Source organism: Mustela nigripes, chromosome 12 (genome assembly GCF_022355385.1).
Source record: "Mustela nigripes isolate SB6536 chromosome 12, MUSNIG.SB6536, whole genome shotgun sequence".
Lineage (NCBI taxonomy): Eukaryota > Metazoa > Chordata > Mammalia > Carnivora > Mustelidae > Mustela > Mustela nigripes.
The window spans coordinates 34535916-34562086 of NC_081568.1; the positions used below are offsets into that span (position 1 = coordinate 34535916).

At 36.1% G+C, this 26171-nt stretch overlaps 1 protein-coding gene across 1 annotated transcript in view; it reads right to left on the minus strand.

Annotated features, from left to right (window-relative positions):
- Nucleotides 1–26171, minus strand: part of FGF10 (fibroblast growth factor 10) — an 88121-nt gene that overhangs the window by 14787 nt on the left and 47163 nt on the right. The window lies entirely within an intron of this gene.

Consider the following 26171-nt stretch of genomic DNA (forward strand, 5'->3'; position numbering starts at 1 on the left):
AGGCAGGCAGAGAGAGAGAGGAGGAAGCAGTCTCCCTGCTGAGCAGAGAGCCCGATGCGGGACTCGATCCCAGGACCCTGAGATCATGACCTGAGCCGAAGGCAGCGGCTTAACCCACTGAGCCACCCAGGCGCCCCTCAGAAACTACTTCTGATAGTCCCAGTTGTAAATAGTCCCAGTTGTAAATTAATTGTCAAAGTGTGTTAAAGATTAATATCATACTGCATTTTAATTGCAAATGAGATGTGATGCTGGAGTCTTCCATGTTTTTTTTTGTTTGTTTTTTGTTTTTTGTTTTTTAATTTTTTTTTAATTTTTTATTTTTTATAAACATATATTTTTATCCCCAGGGGTACAGGTCTGTGAATCACCAGGTTTACACACTTCACAGCACTCACCAAAGCACATACCCTCCCCAATGTCCATAATCCCACCCCCTTCTCCCAAACCCCCTTTTTTGTTTTTTTTTAAAGATTTTATTTATTTATTTGACATAGAGAGATCACAAGTAGATGGAGAGGCAGGTAGAGAGAGAGAGAGAGAGAAGCAGGCTCCCTGCTGAGCAGAGAGCCCTATGCGGGACTCGATTGCAGGACCCTGAGATCATGACCTGAGCCCAAGGCAGCGGCTTAACCCACTGAGCCACCCAGGCGCCCTGGAGTCTTCCATGTTGATCAACAAATGTTTGCATATGGTCATTTAATGTGTCTCTCTACTAAATAGATTTCATAAATGTGACAATTTCTATTTTTTTCCCTCTCCAGAGATTGTCTTTTGTCTGCTTCATTGAATTATTTCAAGAAATAATTAGTTATCAACTTTAAAAAATATTTTATTTATTTATTTGACAGAGAGAGATCACAAATAGGCAGAGAGGCAGGCAGAGAGAGAGGAGGAAGCAGGTTCCCTGCAGAGCAGAGAGCCCGATGTGGGGGCTCGATCCCTGGACCCTGGGATCATGACTTAAGCCGAAGGCAGAGGCTTAACCCACTAAGCCACCCAGACGCCCCAGTTATCAACATTTTCATAGTGCCATGTTTTCAAACGTTACTTTCTGTGTTTTTAGGATATATTCACAGTGTGACATAGATTAGATGAGATCGGGTGTGTTCAGGGTTGCATGCCCAAAGACAAGACATAGTTTAAATGTTTGTAAGGATGAGAATTTATTTGGAATCTTTGAGAATTGTCCACAGTAAGTGTTGATATAAATTTAACTAACTTGTAAAGTGAGAAAAGATTGTATGGCTAACTTTGCATGAAGTAAAGACTTAGAAAAGCTGGTGTGCCCCTAGAAATGGGAATCATACCCGTTATTCTCAACCACCAGCAACTGGAAAACAAACAAGCTGCTTACAACAACAAAATGCTTACCTGTTTGAGTCAATTGTTGCGACCCAGGATAACTGACTTTGGATCCCAGTTTACAAGGGGACAGATGGTAGGAAATAGCATAAAACAGAAGAGTTTAGAAAAGGAGGCTGAAGATAACGTCAGAAAAGCCCAGTACAATTCATTTGAATGGTAAGAAGGGTGTGGGTAAGGCTGAGAGTAGATACTGAAAATATTTCTTCCCAAAAAGTCAACTTATTTCTGGACCAGAAAATATATTCTATATAAAGTCATAAAGCTATTTAGAGTTTTGCCTTTCCCTCCTTCCCCCATTTTTTAAGTAAAATCAGTTCTTCAGGGTTACCTTTAGAGAATTAGAAATCCTCGTTTCTTATCCAGGGCATCCTAGCCACACCCAACTTTGGCCCTATCTCATTATGCCTCCTGCCTTTCACATTTGGGGAAACAAACCTGACGGAATCCTCATGTGGCCTTGAGTCATGTGTCTCTTCACTTGAGCCATGGAGAGAAGGAAAGTCTGCCATTACGTATAGGGAGGCCGTTAAATACTAAATGTGCAAGAGTAAGGGACAGTTACTGCCATGTTTTTGCTGTTGGAAAAAAATCTATGGAGAATACAAAACAGCACTGGAAATGTATTAGCTCTAGTAAAAGTCCACTGAGTTTCTAAATTAGATCTACCGTGATAAGGAGGTGTGGGCAGGAAAGTTAGCTGTAATACTTCCTCACCTCCCACCCCCCCCAAAAAATCCCTCAAGTTATTATAGATTATTTTGAGAAGTGTTCTATATTCAATCTAAATTTCTGATCAGTCTAATTTAAAGCACAGACTTTAAAGCCTCAAAAATCAACTAAAATTACTAAATAAGAAAACCTGGTCTCATTTTTTTAATGATAAAAGTTTAGATCATATAAGGGTTAAGAAAAATTTAGGTTTGGGGGCACCTCAGTGGCTCAATGGGTTAAAGCCTCTGCCTTCGACTCAAGTCATGATCCAGGGTCCTGGGATCCAGCCCCACATCAGGCTCTCTGCTCCGAGGGGAGCCTGCTTCTCCCATCTCTCTGCCTGCCTCTCTGCCTACTTGTGATCTCTGCCTGTCAAATAAATAAACAAAATCTTAAAAAAGAAGAGAGAGAAAAAGAAAAATTTAGGTTTTAGTAAACTGTAGAGTCTGAGAAGAGCTTGGCAAAATCTAATAGTTGTCTGGTTCATCTCTGGTTCTCTTCTGTAGTAGATGATACTAGGAGATCCAGGGCCATTGAGGAGCTTACCAAGCACCTCTAGAAGATTACTTAGGACTGAAATAGTCCATGTTCTTTCTACTACACCATGAGGCTCCTACAAACATTTACAAATTGTTGGCAGCCAGGCAAAAATTTTATATCCACTTAATGTTTTATAGACTAATTTATCTTGTTCATCACCCAGAAATAATTCATTCTAGTTGGGCTTGACCACTGTGTTTTATTTATAAAGGAAGAAAAACTTAAAAGCCAACAGAAAGGGTTGAAGAAATTACTTCATGGCATATTTCACCAAATGAGCACCATATCAGTACAGATACTTAGCCTAAAGACATTCCTATAAAATGTCTACCACATTTACTAAAGTTTTTATGAATTTCCTTAATATAATTACATATAATATAGACTATCTTTTCTCCTCAATTTAATGAAAACAATAAAGTGGTTCAGTAGAACACATCTTGGTGTTGGGTTTCTGGCAAGAAAAAGTCTTACTTGATGCATTGAAGAGTTCACAAATTCGCTAAGCACGAACACCCCTAAGTAGTTTAAAATAATGTACAACAAGTTTTAGGATTCAAACTCAGGCTCACTTTGAACACATGTAAATTTTCTAAGCTTTCAATGTGGCATGAAATAATTTATAATTATCATCTAACTCTTTCAAAGATTTTTTCCATCGATACTTAAATAGTGGGTAATTATATTGCTAAGAAATATAAATACTACTACTAGTATATATATTTTTATCTAACTGTGTGGAAAGACAGTTTGCCTGCTTTTTATATACTGCCCAAACCAAAAATTTACCACATATGAAATTATGTATTTCTGTGACTTGTGATTTTGGCGATGAGGAATTCTGGCTTCTGCTGAAAAGGGGGCTTAATCAAGATGGGAAGCTCATGGCCTTCTGGACTGAAGATTTCCCCTTTATGGCCATACACCAAGGTTAAAGTGATTCTGTATCCCCAGAGTCCATAGAACTGCCCTGCCCTGCCGTTGCTACAACACACAGCTGGCAAAGAATACAGGTCTCTTAGGCTGGAAATACAAGACAGCATCACACATTCATTTCGGATCATGAATTAAAGGACATCGCCAGGGGCACCTGGGTGGCTCAGTGGGTTAAGCCACTGCCTTCGGCTCAGGTCATGATCTCAGGGTCCTGGGATCGAGTCCCGCATCGGGCTCTCTGTTCAGCGGGGAGCCTGCTTCCCTCTCTCTCTCTCTGCCTGCCTCTCCATCTACTTGTGATTTCTCTCTGTCAAATAAATAAATAAAATCTTTAAAAAAAAAAAAAAAAAAGGACATCGCCAGTATTTTGCAGAGCATATTGGAAGGAATGCTTGCATAGAAATGAATGTAAAGTGTTTTCTTGGTACTTGAAATTGGTATTTGGAGAAAGCATAAAAAGAAAGATTAAAACTCCATGTTAAGAGTCTGACATTCTAGCATAGACAACATCAGAAAAGCAACATGGGAGAAGAGGAGATGTTCTAAGAATAGATACTGTTACCTTGGCTACATGTGGGGTCGCAGAGGATGGGGGGTATATTATTCCTTCTCTAGTGAGATGCAACTAACGATTGATATTAGAACCCAGTGCATATCCTTTATTGTTCTTTGTCATTATACATGAGAAATGGAATGCTATGTATGATTTTTAAACCCTTACTGAATATTTTTGTTGTTTTCATTATATGTTGAGTTAATAGCTATCTACAAAGAAAATATTAGACAAGAAGAATTATTTTTGGCACATTGTATCTTTTTTCCCATGATGAATGATGACCAAGAGTTATCTCAATAGCACATCTTATTTAAAAACTAATGCTTAGTTTGGTTTAAAATAATATGCTCTTGGGGCATCTAGGTGGTGCAGTGGGTTGAGCAACCAACTCTTGTTTTCCATCTGGGTTGGGATCTCAGGGTCAGGAGATTGAGTTCTGCATCGAGCTCCACAGTCAGCACAGAGTCTGCTTAGAACTCTCTCTCCCTCTCCATCTGCCCTCCCACTCATGCTCTCTCTCTCCCTCTCTCTCAAATAAATAAATAAATCTTTTGAGAAAAATAAAATAGTATGCTCTTGAGAAAGTGCAAATATCTTTTAAGAGAAAACATGAGCTATGTGATCCAAGTTTGAGAATAAAAACTGATGGTTTATAAAGGAAGATTCTATGTAGGTGGTGGTCCCAGATGATCAAAAGGAACACTTTGGAGAACTTAAAAAACAATGCTGAGAGGCAACTAAGTAGAGAAACATATATGCATATTTTAGACAGGTGTTATTTTATACTCTTCTTTGTGTAAGTCTTAGTAAACTTTTCTCATCAAAACATGCTGAAAATTTAATATTTAAGACTAGAAGATAGGTTACAACTACTATCTACTTGAGTTCTTAAATATATATTATTTCTAGGATCCAGATTATAGAAAGAAATAAACAGAAAACCAAAACCTAAAAGTTGACAGAGGAGAAACACTGAGAGAAATAAAATGATTGAACTGACTTGATCCAAACCATGCAAACTGCAAATGTTTTACTTTGCTCTTTCAAGTAAAGTAATTGTTAAAACCTTTAAAAATTGGGGGGAAAATAGTATTCAAAGAAAAGTGATCTTAAACTTCTTTGTAGCATACCTCAGTTATGCCAGAAAAAATGCCACAATATTATGTTTTGAAGAAATGTTTCTGTTTATGTTAATTTATCAAAATCTGAAAACATTTCCCCAGAAGACTCAATTAATATTATTCGATTAAAAAATCAATTTTAAGAAAGAATTTGAGGGGCGGCTGGGTGGCTCAGTCGGTTAAGAAAGAATTTGAATTGACTTGCTCAGTTCAGACTAGTTTATACAGTATTGTCAATTATTAAACTCAACTGAAATAAGATAATTTTTAATAATTCATGGTGATTAAAATTTTGGTGCATAGATACAGTATAGGGAAAAATGGAAGCTAGAAATTTGAAAATAATTTGTCAGATTGCCATGGAAATGGCAAAATACAATTCTAGGTAAAGCGGTTGGCTTTTTAGCAAGTGAGGTTAGTAAATTAACTGAAACATCTATGAAGAAAAAGTAACATTAAGTAGTTTCACACTATTCAATTCCTAGTGTAAATATTTCCACCTCTCCTACTAATTCTAGATGACCAAAAGAAAACTCTGACTGTAATATAATTTAATTTACTACAGACTGAAATATTTCAGTGTAGATTATTCTTGGGTAAGATTCAAAGTAAACTGTTTGTTTTCATATAAGAAGCTTTACAAATGATGTCCAAAGAGATTTCAAATCTAGTGTCATAATTTAATTTTAGAAGGAGATATATTTAAAATCTCCACATTTTACCAAAACAGACCCAGAAATTCAGAACCCATAATACAGTATACATTTCTTGGTCCGTGTTATTAAATAGATAGATGAATAGAAATATGCACATCTGTCTTATACAAACAGACCAGTTTAAATACAATTGTAACTAAGAAAATTAATCAAATAAATAAAAATAGACATGAAAGCTCACAAAGCTTGACTAAACTATGGTAGCATGGAAATGGGGCTCAGGAATGGAACTCTATTAAGCAGTTTTTATTTATGGATAGGTTACCGCTACTCTGTCGCTGAACTTAATTCTTGATGCATTGATAAAAGAACTGGACTAATTTTCTTATCAAGGAGAAATGTTCAGTATGCAGATTTCAGATTCTTTCAAAACTCTGATCTGGGGTCATTTGGCAGAAGTGAGAACTATGGTGAAGAATGAGGAGAGTGAAGTTGGCCAGAGGTAGGAAGATTCTCCATTTGTCCTGAGTTTATTTATTGAAAGCATGACTCTTCTGTTTCTCCCTGTGGGCCACATCTGTACTATCAGCACCTTGCCCAGCAGATGCCCAGTAGATAATCATGGAACAAATTAGTTTATTTATCTCCATAAATTCATGTGCAAAGCACCTGTTGCAACTTTGGCAAACTTAACTTTCCTCTGGAAAGAGGAAAGGAGGGAAAGCTATTGGCAGGGATTCCTTCTTATTTTGAGGGTGCCAGTGCAACTCTGAGTACTCAGGTAAAATCCAAAGCCAGTTCATGTTCACCTTCCCGGGCAGACAGGAATGCAGAGGGTCCCCCCTTCACCGCCCCAGTTTGTCTGCCCATTCTCAGCACGGTCTCCAGTGCACCCAGAGACGGGTCCCTCACATTCTAATTGTGTGTATATATATATTCAACTCAAAAGTGATGAGTTGTTACCTCAAGAGACTGATTACCAAATATTACCCTATGAAAATATTTTAAAAATATTACATGTTGGGGCGCCCGGGTGGCTCAGTCATTAAGCATCTTCTTTTGGCTCAAGTCATGATCCCAGGGTCCTGGGATGGAGCCCTGCATCGGGCTCCCTGCTCAGCTGGAAGCCTGCTTCTTCCTCTCCCACTCCCCCTGCTTATCTTCCCTCTCTCTCTGCATCTCTCCTTGTCAAATAAATAAATAAAAATTAAAAAAAAATGTCATGTTCACTGTATAAAACCACCTACCAAGCATAAAAAGAGCCACTGTGACTTGCGTGGTATCCGAAGAGAAAGAAAAAAATGAAATCGCAACTGAGTGCAGAATTATTCTGCCCAGTCGTTTCCTACTAATTTCCGCTTGCTTCAACCACAACAAAAGGGCCACTTTATTCTCTCTCCTTACATAAGTGTGCAGTCCTAAGAACGTGTGTTTGAAAAGCTTTAAAAAAAAAAAAAAAAAAAAGTCCCCTAACCATAGAGCCTAGTATCTCCGTCCACACCCTGGATGTACTTTGCTTCAGAAACGTGGTCAAGGATGTTAAGGCAATGAAGTCTGCTGCAAATGTCCAAATATAAACAGGTCCTTGTTGACTCTAAAACCCTGAGGGATGTTTTCACCTTGAGTGCTTAACAGCTTTCTGACATGGTGGGAGATCCTATCTTCATTCCTCTAGCCTACAAACAGTCTTCTTATCTCTCTTTGCTTTCTTAGTCAACACTTTAAGTTCAGAGAGGATGACAGAGTCTTCTCTTTATGTGGAGACTTAAAAGCTCCTAGAAGAGTCCCATCATTTCACGTCCTTCCTCTTTCATCATCATCAACTCCTCTTTTTATTGTGTCTCTAACCTGCCATTCAACAAAAACAGCTGCTAATAATTATGTTTGTGGTACGAGGCTCTTGTGATCTAATTGCACAGACTTGTGCCACATGTCTTGTCCAGTTACACAAACTTGATTTCCGAAAAGAGCGCTTCAGAGACATTTGCTTAGCTGTCTTCCCACTCCCAGGCTTCCAGGGCTGCACACACGATCCTGGTAAACGCCTGTGCCTCACCATTGTGTTCATGTTTTATCTTCTTTCACCTTCATTCAACTCTTCCAAAAATACTGGCATCCTTGTAGAGTGAGGAGTGTACGACTTATTGGAACCTGATAGTTTCCTTTCTTCAATTGCCCTTGCTAACTGGCTATGCTGAACGGTAATCACCTTGGAAGGTCAGAGGTATTTTTGACTTTTAAATTGAAGCGAAGTATTGACACACTAGGTCTTTTTTTAGACAAATAGACAAATGTTTTGACAAATTTATTAGAAGCAGAAAAAATATGTAGTTAACTTTCTTTGGAAGATATATTCTCAGACAGATTCTGTACTTTCCCCCTAATTCTGACCATAGACTGACAATCTCACCTACATTAATAAATACTTTTAAGCAGTTTAAGGAGAGGGTGCCTGGGTGGCTTAGTGGGTTAAAGCCTCTGCCTTTGGCTCACATCATGGTCTCCAGGTCCTGGAATCGAGCCCTACATTGGGCTCTCTGTATAGCAAGGAGCCTGCTTCCTTCTCTCTCTCTGCCTGCCTCTCTGCCCACTTGTGATCTCTGTCTGTCAAATAAATAAATAAAATCTTTAAAAAGAAAAGAAGTTTAAGGAGAAGAAACCCATATAAGGAAAATTATTTCAACTAGATTCCTATCCAGAATAATTTGTTGCTATATGTGAAGAATTGATATTACAGATGAAGATTTTGCTCTTACTTTTAGCAAATAAGTATATGTCATGGAATTCTTTTGACTTCACCAAGTCTAGTTTTTATTATGTTTCTTGAAGCAGATGTCTTCCTATTTGGTTGGTGTATTTTGATGATGGGCTTTTAACCAGACATCACTGTCTTCTTCATCAACATCTCCATCCTCAACTAGCAGCCATATTCACATGGTAAGTGAAAAATATCACAGAATGAGCATACATTCAATATCAGAAACATTTGTTTTGACATCTATGGCTCAGGCCTTCTAAGCAGTCCTGGCAAAATCACCATCTAGTCTACAACACAAAACAGCTGTTTTAGGTGGCAAAGTCTTGTCGAGCGAAAGAGCCCAGCCCTTCCAAATGGATAACTGGCAAGGTCTTGTTCCAGTTCATCTTTCGTCTCTACTGAATCTGGACAAACAATTGTGAATTTGTGCCAGATTCCTCCTCCTGTAATAGTCAGCCTGGCTTCCCACGGAGACATAGAGTTTTTAGAGCCTTAGTATCCCCAGGGTATCTGCTAGTACAAAGCTGGCTTCGGATAAGCCACATTAATAGCAGTTTCCTCTTGTCATTCTTAAGCTGTCCTTTTATATTTATGAGCTCATTCGCAGGAGTTAAATGTTTTGCATATATTTTTACTACTTCAATAGCTGACACTTACTCAAAAACGGCAGGTTCTTTAATCCTTTAGTCAATAGCTTTCCAGCATTTCCCAAAGTATTGGATTTTCAAAAGAAAGTTGACTAAAAAGACATTATCAACAAGGTGCAAGGAGACAGTGGTAGTTGATACTTCTCTTTCTCAACGTATGGCTTATGTTACAACTGAGCAGGTCCTAGCTTTTATCTCTGGGAGCTGTGAGGTTGACTATGTATAAAGTCTCATTGTCTAATTAATCCTTACTTAAAATTCTCCTAAGTAGGTCTAACATGAATAGGAAGTTGGTTTTTGTTAGTTGTTCCACTTTTCAATATACCACACACCTGGGAAATATTCAGTTTAAGACCGGGTCCAAGCCTTTTGGCATTAACTACCTCTAAACGTTAAGATATCACCGGCAATTTGCCTCTGCTTCAGAAAATTAAAGACATATTTGAGATATAAACATGAGTATGCCACTACTATTACTAGCAATAACTGAGAGCTGTTCTTTTATATAATGGGCGGGGGGGAAGAATATTCTCAGATGAAATAGATAGCACAAGTCCAAATGGTAATATTCTTTTAAAATAACTGCATATGCATTTTTATGTGAATGCTAAAATAAAGTTTATTAAATGCTACTGTTTTTCTTTATGGTTATTATACTGTTGTTATGGTAGGAAAACACAGACCCTATAGAAATAGTATATAACCTGATCTTTCAGGAAAATAACAAAACAATTTAAATTGCTTATAGGGTAGGGATTATTAGCTCAGTTGATTAGACATTGCTATTTTTTGCAAGATTACAGTCTGTTTAGTTTAAAATAGGAAAAATCCTACTTGGATCTTTTATTCAAACTGATTTGATCCTAGCAATTATATTTTGCATTCATATTCTGATCATTAAAAATAATCTTGTGAGTAACACTTTAAATAGTTATGACTGGTAAAATGATTACTGTTGGTTATGACATCATTTATACAGGATAGCTAAAGGTCAAAAGAGACATGGGTGAATGGGAAGGGACCCTGAAAAATTTATTTGGGAACTAGATTTACATTTTTTTTTTTTTTTTTTTTTTGGTCAATGTAGAAATTAAGCAAGTTTTTTTATTTCCTTAAAAGTGTATGCACTTATTTTAGAGCTTCTTTCTTTCTGGGGTCTCCCCACTAAGACTTTGTTTCACAACATTTTTTTTTTTTTTTTAAATCTTGGAGCTTTGCCCAGTAACTGAGACTCTAAGGAACTGCTTGCATAAATATCCATCCACATCCCAACGCTTAGGTCTACTAACTTTACGTGATTTTAGTTTTTATTAAATAATGGCATTGATAAGAGAAAAAGGAAGAGGAAATTGAAAATGTAGCTTTGTGCCTTTAATTAGAGACTCAGAAATTGTTCTCATACAATTTCCATGTTTGGTTTAATGTTTTCTAAAAAAGCGCTGACATTTAAAACATTCTTTAAAAGGTCATTTTGAAGACATGTGAGCAAGTTGTACTGAGGGTGTTGTATGTGCAATTAGGGTTCCTTTCTCTGTAAAGCCTTGCCAGTGTCTTAGATGAATGAGGATCTACCAGCTCAGTTTTCATCACCTTCTGTATCGCTGGGTCTGACACAATGTTGTTGATCCCATTTTGCATGCAAAAAACCACATGGGACTGAAAATTAAAAACAGTTACCAGCCAAGCTATTATAACACACATAACCAAAGACCACCAAGAGCAGAAATCATGCTAGCATCATGCTAAAAGGAATGCGAAACAGTGCCATAACTATTACGATTACTCAATACTTAATGATTGGTTGATAGTTACATGTGGACACTTGGGGCTAGAGCTGGAGACATCTAGGTTTTGTTTCTGATGGTAGTGCTGTTGAATATAAATAACTGAAGGAAAAACAGTACAAATGCTTCCCTTTCTGTCTTCCCTCTTGAGATAATAGTGTTAAATCCAACATATGTGTAAATCACAAGTATAACTCCATTTTACCACTGAATACTACAGAGTTATGCTTAGTGTTTTGTTAAAAATGTTTTACTCTTGGTAGGGAGTCTGTTGATAGTAGTTCCAGCTTTGGCTTGGCACGTCGTGAGCTAAATAAATTTGGAAGAGCCGGCTAACCCCTCAGAATCTCCTTCCTCGTCTGGAAAATAAGGAGGTTGCCCCAGAGGTGATTATCAAAGTCTTTTCCAACTTTAGAAATCTCTGATCTACGAACAAAAGCCAAAAATACAATTTAGGATTTGGCACCTGATTTTCTACTACGCTGGTACCATGAACAGCTTCTTTCATTAATCTCACATGTTGAATTTCTCTGTGTAACCTGGTTTGACTTTGTGGTTTTTTCCTTTAAAGGAACTAAGTATACTATCCCTTTGGCAACTGCAGGTGATTCTTAAAAGAACTTTTCATCATACTTGGGAAGTAAATGTAGTGCCTAATGGTGCACATGCCCTACTGCCCTCTAGTGGGTGAAACCATATCTTCCCTAGCTCACCCACAGACTAGGTTAAGAGAAGGCATCTCAAACTAATCACATGAGGTGGGGGGAAGGGGTGCTCAGCGTCTGCATTACAAATTTCTGAGTGATTTCATTGCTGCTGGTCCGAGGACCGCACTTTGACTGGGAAGAGTTTAAATGATGAGTGTTCTTTGGCACATAATTTGTTCAAGGAAGGAAGGAAACCCATTCGGTGTGAGCTGAGAAGTAAGTTTGTAGTTAGTAGAAGATGAAAAGGAAGAAGAAGAACGGGGGAGGGGGAAGGATTGGAGAGTAAGAAGGAGGAGGAGGAGAGGAAAACAAGACCACCGGATTGAAAGGGCTCATTTGGCAAAACCACATTGCTCTTGATCACTAGCCATCTCGGGAAAGTTTCTAAGTCTAGGCTTACTATGACTATTATATTAGGACTTAGGATACCACCAATAATTGATTATATTTTAATTAAAAGATAGGCCTACAAAAACTTAGGACTAATTGAACCGAATTTGGAAGACAATTCTATAGTTATGTAAAAACACATTAGAATCAGTCTAGACAGAAAATATTCCCCATATTTGTGTAATTTATTGCAGAAGGAAGCTGAGTTGATGGAACAATGAGTACATGTGTCCAGATGCACTGAGCTCTTGCAGAGTGGGATTACTTTCTAGACAGAAGAATAATCTAAGTTTAGCAGCAAAAAATTATATCTATGTCCAAAGCACTTGTACTTGTCTCTGTGCCAAGCACACTGTGGTCCTTACCTTGATGGCCCTAGCTTATATATATATAAGCTGAAATTGAGAAAGATCAGAGTCAAGGTCCAAACTCTAAAGAGGCATCAAATGTGTAGGCTCTTAACTGCTAGATGATGTTGCATTTCGTTGGTTTTCAAAATGTTAACTCCAGTTGACTAACAGATGAAGTGAGTCCTTACCTTTTTGTGATTAGATTTCCGTATCCTCAGCAGCTGCCTCTCTAGTGCATTGGGAGGAGATGATGCTAAGACTGCCAGTTTGAATGATAAATGATGTGTGCCTGGATCCCACTATCTCTACGTTTGTATTTTATGTGTGGGGAGTTGACTGTAGGAAGAGGGAGGAGCTGGCAGCAGGAGAGAAGGCAGAGCCTGACCCTCTCATCTGTTTTTAGGTCTGACTTCCTATTCCTCCATCTGAGCTTTCATTCTCCAACTCTTCTGGGCCTCGCTTTCTTTTCAGAAGCAAATGGTCACAGGTACAAAAAGGTGATTATCATTTCTTTGGTACCTACAGTTAGGAAAGGCACCACTTCCTTACATTAATGCTGTTATTACATATTTATCTTCCTCACATTCTGCTTCCAGTAAATCTCATTGTCTTGAAACTTTGTGATGCCCCTGATCATGTTTCTAAATGAGGATTCAAGGGCTGTCTTGTTTTGTCTGTAACTTTGGGGCCTCCATCTTCTCCCATTTTGCCGTATTATCCCTGTAGTCTAGAATGAGAATTTCTCTGAAAAATACTGCTGCTTCTAGCCTTTTCTCAAGGGTGTTTTGAATATTCTTAGGAATCATCTGCAAAGATTTCTTGAAACCCAATACCAACCTAAGTTTTCTCCTGATTCACTGAAAAGAAATGCTTGCCGCATTATCATCCCAACTATGAAGGGGAATATAATCACTTCACACAAAAACTACACTCAGAAATACCTTAGACACTTATCAACAGAAGTGTCTTTAGAGGTTATATTGAAGAATGTCAGTAATTTGGATTGGACAGACTGGATGTATAAAATAGTTAAATGAATTACCTTGCTTTATACAGCAGTGGTTAGCCAGGTGTTTCTAACCCTAGCCTAATGTTTTTTCTACTAGCTCTAGAAAAACGATGCTACGCAAAGTAGCTTCTACCAAGATGGTAATGCGAGGAGAACAAGAAAACTGATGCCTCATATTGTTTAATCAGCTTGCAAATAAATATTCTGGTTATAAACCAACCTCAGAAGGGCTGAGTGGAAATAATTATAACCACTGAGAGGAAATAACTGAGTGTTAGAAAATCTCTATAGCACAGAACTTTTCTCTTTCACTAGTGCCAGAGTCAGAATTTTAACTTAAACATAAGGAAGGGTAAATAACAGCAAGCAAATCATAAAGATCAGAATACTTTGTCTTTTTCTAACCACAAAGTTATAAGGACAGATGCATACAGGTGGGAATATGTGAGTCACAACAAAACAATGATCAGTAGTCGTTCGCCAAGAGACTCTTGTGCATCCTCATGAGAAAAAAATGACCTACTCCATTTTCCCTCAAGCAAGCACTATTAGATTGGAAAGGTCTCCAGATCTCTTTTTTTTTAATCAAGAAGTTTTGATAATTTTGATCATTTAAAATCTTGAGTTTTGACTGTATCCTTAGTCCTGTTCACAGCTAGTATCCTACTTAGTATATATTTTGGTATATAATAAAAGAAGTCTTTCATATTCAGTATACCTTATCAAAAGAAAATGTAAACAGCCTTCTTGGGAATTCTCCTGGGACGAAACATTCAGATTTTACGATCCCAAGGCTACATGCAAAATATAACTTTTGACATGCTAAATTTATTTGTTGATTTACAACTTGAGCATCATTAATAGAAATCAGTGTAGTTCTATTTGTTTTGTATTAATTTATTGTTTAGTACATGGAAACTGATCATGGAAAACAAATCATTACAAATTTACATTGTAGTGGGTATTTACCCTGAAGACACAAATGTAGTGATCCAAAGGGGCACGTGCACCCAAATGTTTATAGCAGCAATGTCCACAATAGTCAAACTATGGAAAGAACCTAGATGTCCATCAACAAATGAATGGATAGAGAAGATGTGGTATATGTATACAATGGACTACTATGCAGCCATCAAAAAGATGCAATCTTGCCTCTTGCAACAACGTGGATGGAACTAGAGGGTATTATGCTGACCGAAGTAAGGCAATCAGAGAAAGACAATTATCATATGATATGAGGAATTTGAGAGGCAGGGAGGGAGAGTTGGAGGGTATGGAAGGGAAAAATGAAACAAGATGGGATCAGGAGGGACACAAGCCATAAGAGACTCTCAATTTCACAAAACAAACTGAGGGTTGCTGGGGGTGGGGGGCTAGGGCTAGGGTAGTTGGATTATGGACATGGGGGAGGGTATATGCTATGGTGAGCGCTGTGAAATGTGTAAGCCTGATGATTCATAGACCTGTACCCCTGAGGCAAATAATACATTATATGTTAATAAAAATACTTGAAAAAATTTACATAGTAGTGAAGATATATGCTTAGATGTTGTCTCTATATCAAGCTTTAGTTTACTGTTTTCCTCCCTGTTGACTATACGTGTTGTGAAAATGGAAAAAAATAATTCTGTCAACACAGTATAGAATATGCTTTATTACATATGCAGACCCACTTTAATAACTCATAATTTATATTCTTTAATATTAAAATATCGGAATATAATTAGTGAATGTTAATAATGATAATGACCTCAATACTAGAGGTGACCTTCAAATATCCTTAGAACCTATGTTCTTTATTACCTGACTCAAAGTGAGAAAAGAATTGATTTTAGATAAGATAGAATACTACCTTTACTACCACTGCAGTTGTCAGCAATTTCTCTAGTGCTAAAAATGGATCTAGGATCTACTGGTTGTAATTGTGAATGTTATTTAATTTTCTAAACCACATAAGCCCATGCTTTATTAATGATCCTATTTTATTTTGGAAAAGAAAAAGCATACCACTGACCCTGAGATATGATGAAGATAACACAAAGAGAAAGCTACCATTACATCTTAAATATTAATCAGATTCAATAATACACTATAAAGATGCCATTGTGGTTAAATTAGATTTATCCAGAAATTCAAACATAGTTTAATATTGGGTAACTACACCCTCTGATACAACTGGTATTTAATATTAACAAAGGGTGTGCTTGGCTGGCTCAGTCAGTGGATCATGAAACTCTTGGACTCAGTGTTGTGGATTCAAGCCTCATGTTGGGTGTGGAGATTACTTAAAAATAAAAATTAAAAAAAAATATTAACCAAGAAGTTCAGGTTGGTGAAATACAAAATTGAATAGAAATTAGAAGGATAAATATTGAAAAGAAGATGCCATACTATCATTACCTTTGGGTTATAGGATTACCTAACTACAACACCCAAATAATCTTAATGGTTCTTTAAGTTGGTTCAATACAAGATATTTAAAATTAATAATTTTTCTGTATGACTACCAATATTAAAAAATAATCCCTTTATAAATCATAAGAAGTAAAAAAATAAGAAGCAATCATGAGCAAAATATGCAGGACTTTATAAGAAGAAATAAAATATTGAGAGATACAAAAGGATGACTATAAAGAGTTACGAATATTGTAAACATTTCACTCTCTCATTTATTATGTACTTGATACAACTTTGATGTTTTAACTTAGTAAAGCAGTCTTATGTCACATTAGAAGAAATAGTTAAGAATAACAAAAATCTAACCTTAAAAATATGTAATTTTGAGGAAAACATTTTCTATCAGGTAGTAAAATACATCATACAGATATAATGACTTCAACAATGTGACAGTGGCACAAAGGGTAATGGATGGGATGACAGCTGGGGCCTTAGTTATCCTACATATAAACATTTCCATCAAGCAGAGGGAGTGTGGACTTCTTTTGGAAATATGACATGACCTTTTATCACTTCTCAGTTTACTCATGAAAATGTCATTTCCATCCCGACTCTTCAAGTTGTTAATCCTTGTTCTGCCCTCAACTGTTTGCATACATTAGAGGCATTGGGAGGACGTCTCAGGTCAAATATTTTTAAATTTATGCCTACCCAATATCTTTAAAAAATCACAGCAGTATCAAAAATTTTGAGGAATATAGGATTCATTCTTATAAGAATGATTTTTAAAACTATACTTAAACTTACCAGAAGGCTAAAACTATGGGCTTGAAAATAGTATGTTAGTGTAAAATAGATTTCTTTTTTAGTGTTGCTCCATTTGTTGCAAAAATATAGTAAAGAATACATTTTACCATATAACAGTGTCCTTCCTTATGGTTTCATCAAGCAGATAATCTGTAATTTTTAAGGGCTTTAAGTTTTTTTATACTTGTGAGTCCTCAGTCCTACAGCATACTAAACTTGTCTCTTCTCACTAGCTGCTTGAAAACCCAAGGGACACTATTTACCGTCCATTCCTTGTATAATTATGTTTGAAGGTAAAAAATTCATGTTAACTGATTCTTAACTCCATCTATAATTTCAACTGTTACTTTTTCTTTGCTTTATTTTACCTTTATTTTATCCTTTATCTTTACATGCTTTTAAAATCAATTGGAAATAAACATAGTGTAAGAAAATAATAAATAATTAGTGTGTCAAATAGAGTTTATGATTCAGATAGCAAGAAAAACAGAAGATTCATTATGGGATGCTGGGCAATTACCTAAATATTTACATAATGGGGAGTGATTGAATCCTGTCCTCAAACTGATGTTATACCCTGAGTTAGTGAAAGCATTAACTTTGAAGAACAATACTATCATGTAATCAGATATAAAAATATAGGGAAATAACCTGTCCTGGGGCATGAGAAAAGATAAAACACAAGGACATACTCTCGAATTGAAAATGAAAGATTTGAATATAAAAAAATAATGATTCCATAAATTATTCTATGCATAATAAACAAAGAGATTTAGAAAGAGAACATTTCTACTATAAATTTGACAAGGAAACTAACCCCAGTTGACTAAGAGTTACATAAATCAATGAAAAAGGACTAAAATTCAACAGAAAATTAGGCAAATGACATCAAAATTCAACTCAAAAGAAAAATACAGGTTTTAGGCATACAAAATTCTCTTAGTTAATAAAAGAAATTCAAATTAAAACAAGAAAATTTTTGCTTATCACATTAGCTAAGATAAAAAGAACCAATGAGAGCCAGTGTTGATATGGGTTTGGTAAACTGGTGATAGGTGTGTAAATTGGAACATTCTTATTTTTTAAGAATTTTTTTATTTGGCTTTTTTGTTTTGTTTTATTTTTGGTTTTTTTTTTTTTTAAGATTTTATTTATTTATTTGGCAGAAAGGGAGAGAGAGCCCAAGCAGGGGGAGAGGCAGAGGGAGAGGGAGAAGCAGGTTCCTTGCAGAGCAGGAGAAGTCCAATACAGGACTCAACCCCAGGACTCTGGGACCACCACCTGAGCCAAAGACCATGGCCCAACCCACTGAACCACCTAGGAGCCCCTAAATTGGAACATTTTAAAGCAATTAAGCAATTTACTGGAATAGCCTTAAAAAACGGTTAAACCCTTTAACCAAATAATTTCACTTCTAGAAATCTGTACAAAAAAATTAGGAATGACAAAAACAGATTGGTGTATTAAAAAGTACACTGAAATCATTATATGTAGTAATACAATGGAAAACAATCCAAATGCCCAACTAAACATAAGTGTTAAACTATTATTGTATGACATTATTGTTATATTTCCACTGGCAATCAGAAAATATGTTCGAAAAATGTTAGAAATAGCATCATTTAGTGATAGGATTTGCTGGTAATGTAAACTCTAAGTATGATACTGTATGATCGCATTTCTCTAAAAGCTACTATTCGGTACCTATCTTATATATTACTTACAATTATCAGAAAGGAGGAAGATAATCTGAAATAACTGATCATTTCTGAGTGATAGCCTTATTGGCGATTTTCCTTTCCCTTTTCAATCATCTGAATTTTCCACAGCCAGTACTTTAAACATTTTTTTTTTTTTTGAGTGCCATGTAGTCAGAAAAGATGTCTTGATCATCGAAGTGGAGAGATACTAAAAGACATAGAAATTATGAAGCTCTGCGTAGACCTCCTAGAGTTCCTGAAGTGATGGGAGCTCCTATTTGCCATTGAAAGGAGATAGATGCCCTATCTGTATAGGAAGATGGGGGACAGATACCATTCAGATTGACAAAAGCACCTGTCCAGCGTGTTTGGCTTCCCAAGCTTTGATGTGTTTAAAAGATCAGCTGAGCTTTCCCCTTGCCTTCTCTCATTGCAGCACAAGTTCAAAGAAACGTTTATTATGAAGAGGCTAAAGTGTAACAAAAGCCTCCCTTCACTTGGAATTACAATGTAAAGTTTATCTGTAACTTTATTTATCAGAAATGCCCCAATAGCTGAGTTTCTCTATTTCATTAGCTATTTGTGATTTCAAGTATCAAAGACAAATAATAGAGAAATTTTATTGTTATTTCCAATGAGGAATGTTATAAGGTAGAAAATTAATTTAGAATAGCAAACTGTATTTAGATTAAGATTATCTAACTAGCTACCTACTAATGACTTGAAAGGGCATATCACTAATATGTGGATAGAGTGTTCACATAAAGCCAAATCAATGAACCTAATTTTCTGTTCATTTAACACAAAATATATTTAATTTTAAAAATTTCATTTCCTTTTACCATTTTCCTTTCATAAGCAAACAATATGGTTTAAAGAAGGTATTTTTTGAAAACTTCTAAAATATTGAATCTGTCTCAAAACAGAGATTAAAATCCAAGCACAAAGAACTTTTAAAAATTTTGTTTTTAGAATTTGTATTTTAGAATTTGGTAGTATAGCAAGTATAAATTAACCCAGCCCGCAGAAATGTTACACATACTATAATGTAACTGGGGTTTAAATTTTAAATGTAGAAATGACATTTCTGTTCTTACAATATATTAAAGAAATGTGGGGTTGAGGAAAATAGGAAAAACACAAAATAAAAATAAAACTTTAGTATACAGCACTTTGTAAGAGAAATTATCCTTCTTTATATGAATGGGCTATGTTCTGTCCTACCAAGAGAATTTTTCATGTTGTATTATTTGCTAATTCTCTGAAAGGCAGTGATAACCTCCTATCAATACACTACATGTGAAACAGAGACCTGTTAGGCCCATGCTGAGAAATTTCCACTTATTTATTCTTTTCCCATTTTGAAATTCTTTGAACGGTGTCCTCTTAAAGTTTTCCTCTTGCCATTTGACCCCTATCTTTAACATCTTGCTTTCTGCCCTTTGCTCTTAAGCTTCTCACCTTCTCACTTTTGACTGAATTCTCCCCCTTTTTCAGGCTTTTTATTATCTTGAACAAAGGACTACCAGCCAGTTCAGGCCATCTGCCCCCATTTTTTTAATGCTCCTATCAACACCCAGCTCTTGCTTCTAAAGGCTTAGGTCTCCATTCTTACATTCCTCTTTAAAGTAAATGCAACCTTGTTCATTTCCCTTAAATTTACATTTGTTTTCTTCCCTATTAGGCTAATAGGACATAAAATGGTAAGAAATTAGAATTTATGGAAGACTAAGAAGGAAGGATTTTAGAATATAGACATGATCTTTTCCCACTTAAATTGCCACTACTGCCGAAGTGACCATGAACTTTTCCACTTTACATGCATTAACTGCTTTAGCTAGTTAAGGAGTGGCAATAAAGAAAAGAGGAATATATAAAAAAAATAATAGTAGCAGATGAAGCTGAAGTAATGGGTGTGGGGGGAAAAGCAAGAGTATGCATCAACATAGAATTTGGAAGGTGACATGAGAGTGGCCCAAAGAACAGAAATATCATTCCTTGGGCTTGCCTCTTTCCCAGTCCTTTCAAGGATTGCTTAAGAACTATAAACTTGAGTGAGAGTCATAAACCTTTGAAATCTACCCTTGTACTCATAAAGTGCCTCTCTTTTCAACTTCTCGATACTTTCCTTTAATTCTTTAAAAACACACCCAGCACTGACTTAATAACAAAATATTATGAGACATAATAAAAGTTAGAAAGTTAAAGAACATGGCATATGCAGGCTTTAAGACACAGCTAATCCCAGGACACAGTTAATTATTTCTGTGTAATGATGGCATTAGATGTTATCTTTTGCCAGTGTGATAGTTTTACTCTTCATTATTCTAAGTATATTAACATACATAATTGCTAGCCCATCTCTTTTACTTTATGACTGAAAAGTGTTAGCAAACATTAAATTCTGAAAGAGAATGCCTTTTGAGAATTTAGGCTCCAATGGGATAGCTGTTTTCGATACATAGTTAGTCTTCTTTCTAAGAACTAGAATCTACCACATTGGATAAATTTTTTAAAAAAGGATAAAAAAGAATTAGGATTTTATGTATTTTCCTCTATTCAAAAGAAAAAGAAAAAGGTGAAGTCAAAAGTAAAATCATCCCAGGAAAAAAACAATCTACTTCCCTATAAATACCCTAGATTAACATGAGAAGCTCTCTAAATTAGGATGGATTTATGTGATGATCTGATTTATATCACTATCTAATAAGGGAAAATTTTACTCTAATCAATTCTTTGTTTCTATTTTTTACCATCTCTGGAGTCTGTCTGATGTCTGGGTTCCAGAGTGAAAGTTTGCACTTGAATTTTTGGTGAAATAAATGGCAATAAATATATGTATTAATCTAATAAATATGATGGAGTAAAGTTTTTTTTTTTTTAATTTTAAAAAATTATTAATTGAGAGAGTAAGGGAGAGGATGAGTGAGAGAGCCCAAGCAGGGGGAGCAGCCGCAGGAGAGGGAAGGGGAGAAGCTGGCTTCCCATGGAGCAGGAGCAGGGACCCCCAACTCGTCAGATCCCAGGGTCTTGGGAGCATGACCTGAGCCCAAGGCGGACGCTTAACCAACTGAGCCAACCAGGTGCCCGATAGTATCAGGTTTTATAATGGAATTTGCTTCTTTCCTTTTTATATTATGCAGAATCATTGAACATGTTTTCTTGGAATTTGATGTATATAATAAATACTGGGCAAAATAAAAATTGCTTAGATTTAGCTTTTAAGGAATTCTTAGGAACAGGAATTTAAAGTAAAACTCTATCACTCAGTTCTACCTATTAGGTCATGGATCTGATTTATTGATTCCATTGAAAGGCCAACATAATATGGTTCACTATTTTACATATTCAGGTAGATCAATGATACAGAAAGAGACAGGGGTGGAGAGGAGGGTAAGAAAAAGAGAAACGGAAGGTAGGGGGGGAAGACATAAAATGACAGGACGTTGGTCAAAACAATAAAAGCTTTATAATGTCCACATTACAGAACACCCCCATGATAAGGGGATTGTCTTAGAAGATATTTCACACCGTCACTTGGAGACCTTAATCAATCAGAGAACTATCATTGTAGCTGAGCACTGCTATGGTAGGACCCAGTTGTAAGAACAGAAACATGACTGCCTTTGATCAGAAGTGATGGGGAAGAAGTTACAGGATAGTGGATTGACCATAGAATTTAAAATCAGAAAGACCTGAACCCAGTTCTACCTTTTATTATTTTAGGTGATACTAAACAACCCTACTTCATAAGTTTCATATAAGGAATAAATTATTTAATATATATAAGGAATAAAATATTTAATATATTTATTTAATAAATTATTTAATAATTAAATAAAATATTTAATTATTTAATACATTATTTGTTTAACAAATAATGGCTATTTTTATTTCTATATTCTAGTCCAGTAGGCTTTGCAGAAATGCCCTTTGGTGACTATAGAGGCAGAGCTGGAAAAGCAGCCCTGTCTTTTCTAACATAAGCTTTAAGAACTAGGTATGTATCCCTTAACGCCATTGTTCCTTTGATGTGTGTGAAGTTAATCCTATTTGGAAGCTGGTAGATGCATATTTTCAGTCTGTACCACATACTGCTATTTATTCCTTAGTTGTCTCCTCTCTAAAATTATATTTTTTTTGTTTTAAATTTGATTTCATAAACATCACAGACAAATCGATGACTGCTTGTCAAGTACCATGTATCATTTACTGTAGGAAGTAGCAGTCACACTCTTGCATCTAGACCTTGCTCTTAGTTCAGTCATGAAAATTCATTGAATACTGTATTGGGCACATCCTGTCAAGGGGCAAATACAGTGGTCACGAATACATCTGTAAGTATACAGGTCATAGTACAAACAATAACTTCAACAGAAGTTCAAGGGAATGAGGATTTTGGATTTGGAAAGCAACAAAAGATTTTATGGAGAAAGCAGAATCCATTATTCAAAATATTTAGTGACTGCCAACTCTAGGTCAAGCTGTCTAGCAAAACATAAGTAGGAGGAGGGAGCTAAGGGACCCTTAGAATAAAGGAAATAAAAATTCTATGTAACATTGCCCATATTAAAGTTTGTCTACATTTTAAAACAATCAGTTAACACACTTTCAGATATTTCAGTAATTTAGGCTGAAGAGTGTTTCTCCTTAGAGTTTAGTATTGTCTGCAAACTTAAGGGTGTCACTATTTCTTCTGGATGAGTAAAAAATCTTGTGTGCAGACAGTTCAGGGGAAAGCTATAGATTAAGGAACAGGAGAGTTGGACAGATGTGAATCCAGACATTGGGACCAAGAGGACAAGCCAAGAGAACAGGATTTCCGTTGGAAATCTGGGCAGCAAGTGAACAAAGGGATGTCTGTAGAGAACAATGAGAAGGGCATGTGCATGACAACACAGGAAGGTGTCTGCTTCTTTCCCAGCCCAAGTCCTTGAATGTGGTCCATCCTCACAGTCCAGTTTAGGGAGTTGCGGAAACTGTATCCCTGCATGGGATACATTCAGGTACCATGCTCCATTCAAGACAAACTTGTTAGCAAAACAGCATTTGGAGCAATTGTACTTTTCATTAAGTTGCTACAAAACCATTTGAAATTTTTAAAAAGGTTCAATGAATGTTTTTGCTCCCTAAATGTAAATCAAACACAGTAAAAATGCCAGATTAAAGTGGAGTTATAATTGGGCAATAATTTTTCGTTTTACCAAAATAGAGTTTTCTTTCTTTCTTTTTTTTTTAAACTCCCTGGCCCACTTCTGCTTCCAGGAATAAAAATATTTTGTATTTCCAACACTTAGTATTAGAGAATCTGAGTTTTCCTTCAAGATGATATTCTGTGAAACATTTGCTAATAATAACAGTTTCAGCATTGTTCTGATTTTGGTATGTACAGGGTCAGTGGTTTCTAGGGGTCAGTAAAGGGAAGGAAGTGTTCGGACTTTGAAAGGATCTCATCTGAAAAATAACTTTTTTGAATTTGGATAAAAGCACTTGTAAACTCCTAGCAACTTCCCTGATTCAGGCTACAGTAGTAATTACAGTTACTTGCTGGCTCTCTTCTTTTCATATTGTATGGGCACCTTCAATCTGTGGCCATGGGTACCTTAGGGATTTCAGTTATTGTGATCAGTGGTCACATTACACACGGCCTATAACCTAAATATGCCTCATTTCCCAAGCATGTGAATATGTTGTAGTGATAAAATTTATTTTAAAGCATTCATACTGGCTTTTTATCACTATAATGTAATTATAGTGATTCCACGTAGGAGTCTGCAAAATATCTTGACCTTTAAAATGGTGGTCTTCAAGTGCCAAAGGATAGGGAATTACTGACAGTATATTATTTGCTTTATTGAAAAAATAATTAATGATTGAATGAGGAAACAAGAAGATTCAATTTGAAGATACATTGGGGAAAAACAAGTAAAATAAAACTGAACCAACATTGTATTTCCCAAGATATAGAATTTCAACCATATTTTTTATTCTTCTGTTTGTTAGAATATTAATACATTAAAATTACCATTATTATTGAAATTCTGTTCATATTAGCTCGAGCATTACCATCATCAATTTCAACCCAGGATTATTCTCTGTAATATGTTTGGGTATCTCTCATCTTAAAAAAAACCTACCTTTTTTCCACCTAGATTTCAAGTATTTTTATAAATTTTATTGTTTTTAATTTTAATTTCAGTATAGTTAGCATACAATCTTATGTTAGTTTCAGCTGTACAACATACTGATTCAACAGTTCTATAGGTTGCTCAGTGCTCTTCATGATAAGTGTATTCTCTTATCCCCATCACCTCTTTGTACCCCATTCCCCTACCCACCACCCCTCTGGTAACCATCAGTTTGCCCTCTGTAGTTAAGAGAGTTTTCGTTTGTTTGTTTGTTTTGTTTCTTAAATCCCACATATGAATGAAATCATATGGTATTTGTCTTTCTCTGACTTGTTTCTCCTAGCATTATACTGTCTAACTCTATATTGTTGCAAATGGCAAGATTTCATTCTTTTTTGTGGCTAAATAATATTCCATTGTATATATACATACCACTCCTTTACCCATTCTTCTATCGATGGACACTTGGGCTACTTGCATAATTTGTCTTTTGTAAATAATGCTGCAATAAACGTAAGGGTGCATATATCATTTCAAATTAATATTTTTGTATTCTTTGGGTAAATACCCACAAGTGCAATTCCTGGATCATAGGGTAGTTCTATTTTAACTTTTTGAGGAAGCTCCATGCTGTTTTCCACAGTGGCTGCACCCGTTTGCATTCCCACCAACAGTGCATGAGGGTTCCTTTTTTCTCCACATCCTTGCCAACACTTTTTGTTTCTTATCTTTTTTATTTTAGTCACTCTGAGAGGTGTGAGAAAAACAACCTACATTTGACCTCGGGGTTTTCCCAAGTTTCTCTCCATTTTTTTCCTACGTGTCTCAGCAGAACATAAGTTGTCTATATGTCCCACTTTTTATTCTCTTCCTCAGATCAACAGGACTGGACTTCCACTTGGCACCTTTGCATTAGGTGCCAACGATTTCCATGTTGCCAAGTTCCAATGGTCTCTTCTCATCTAAGTCTTTTGTCAGTGGCATTTGGAGTAGCTTAGCTATTCTTCCATAGTTTTGTAAACAGTTTTCTCCTGTATCTTCTGGGATATCACACTCTCTGGATTTTTCTCCTGTTCTTTTGGGCACTCTTTGTAAGACAGCCATTCTTGTAATTTTTCCTTTTGATCTACTCAATAAAGAGGTTTTGTGTCGAGTCAGACCCAGGTACAATAAATGTTTGAAGAAAACAATGGATAAATGGATGAATCCATCCCCTCTGCTTCTTGCTGAAGTCAGGCCTGTGTCATGGGATGTCTGGTTTATCCTCCTTGGACTATGTCTGCCTCACTTCTATCTCTCCTTCATGTCATCATCTAGGAGATCGTGTAAGTTACACACTACTGCTTAAAACATGTTGGTGTATGGCATGAGAATCCCTTACTGATAGCATGACTTTTGCCTCGCTGGCCTTCCTTACCTCCTGTTTTACCCTCGAGCAATACTGAAGTACTTGGAGTGTTCACATATCTCAGGCTAGTTTAAACACTTCCCTTTCATCTTTGTTAGACCCTTAATGTATCCTTCAAAAACGTGAAGGTATGCTCTGTATGGTGCTTCACCCTTGGCAAATCTTCCTTCTTTTGCTGAAAATCACTCCTTTTTTGAT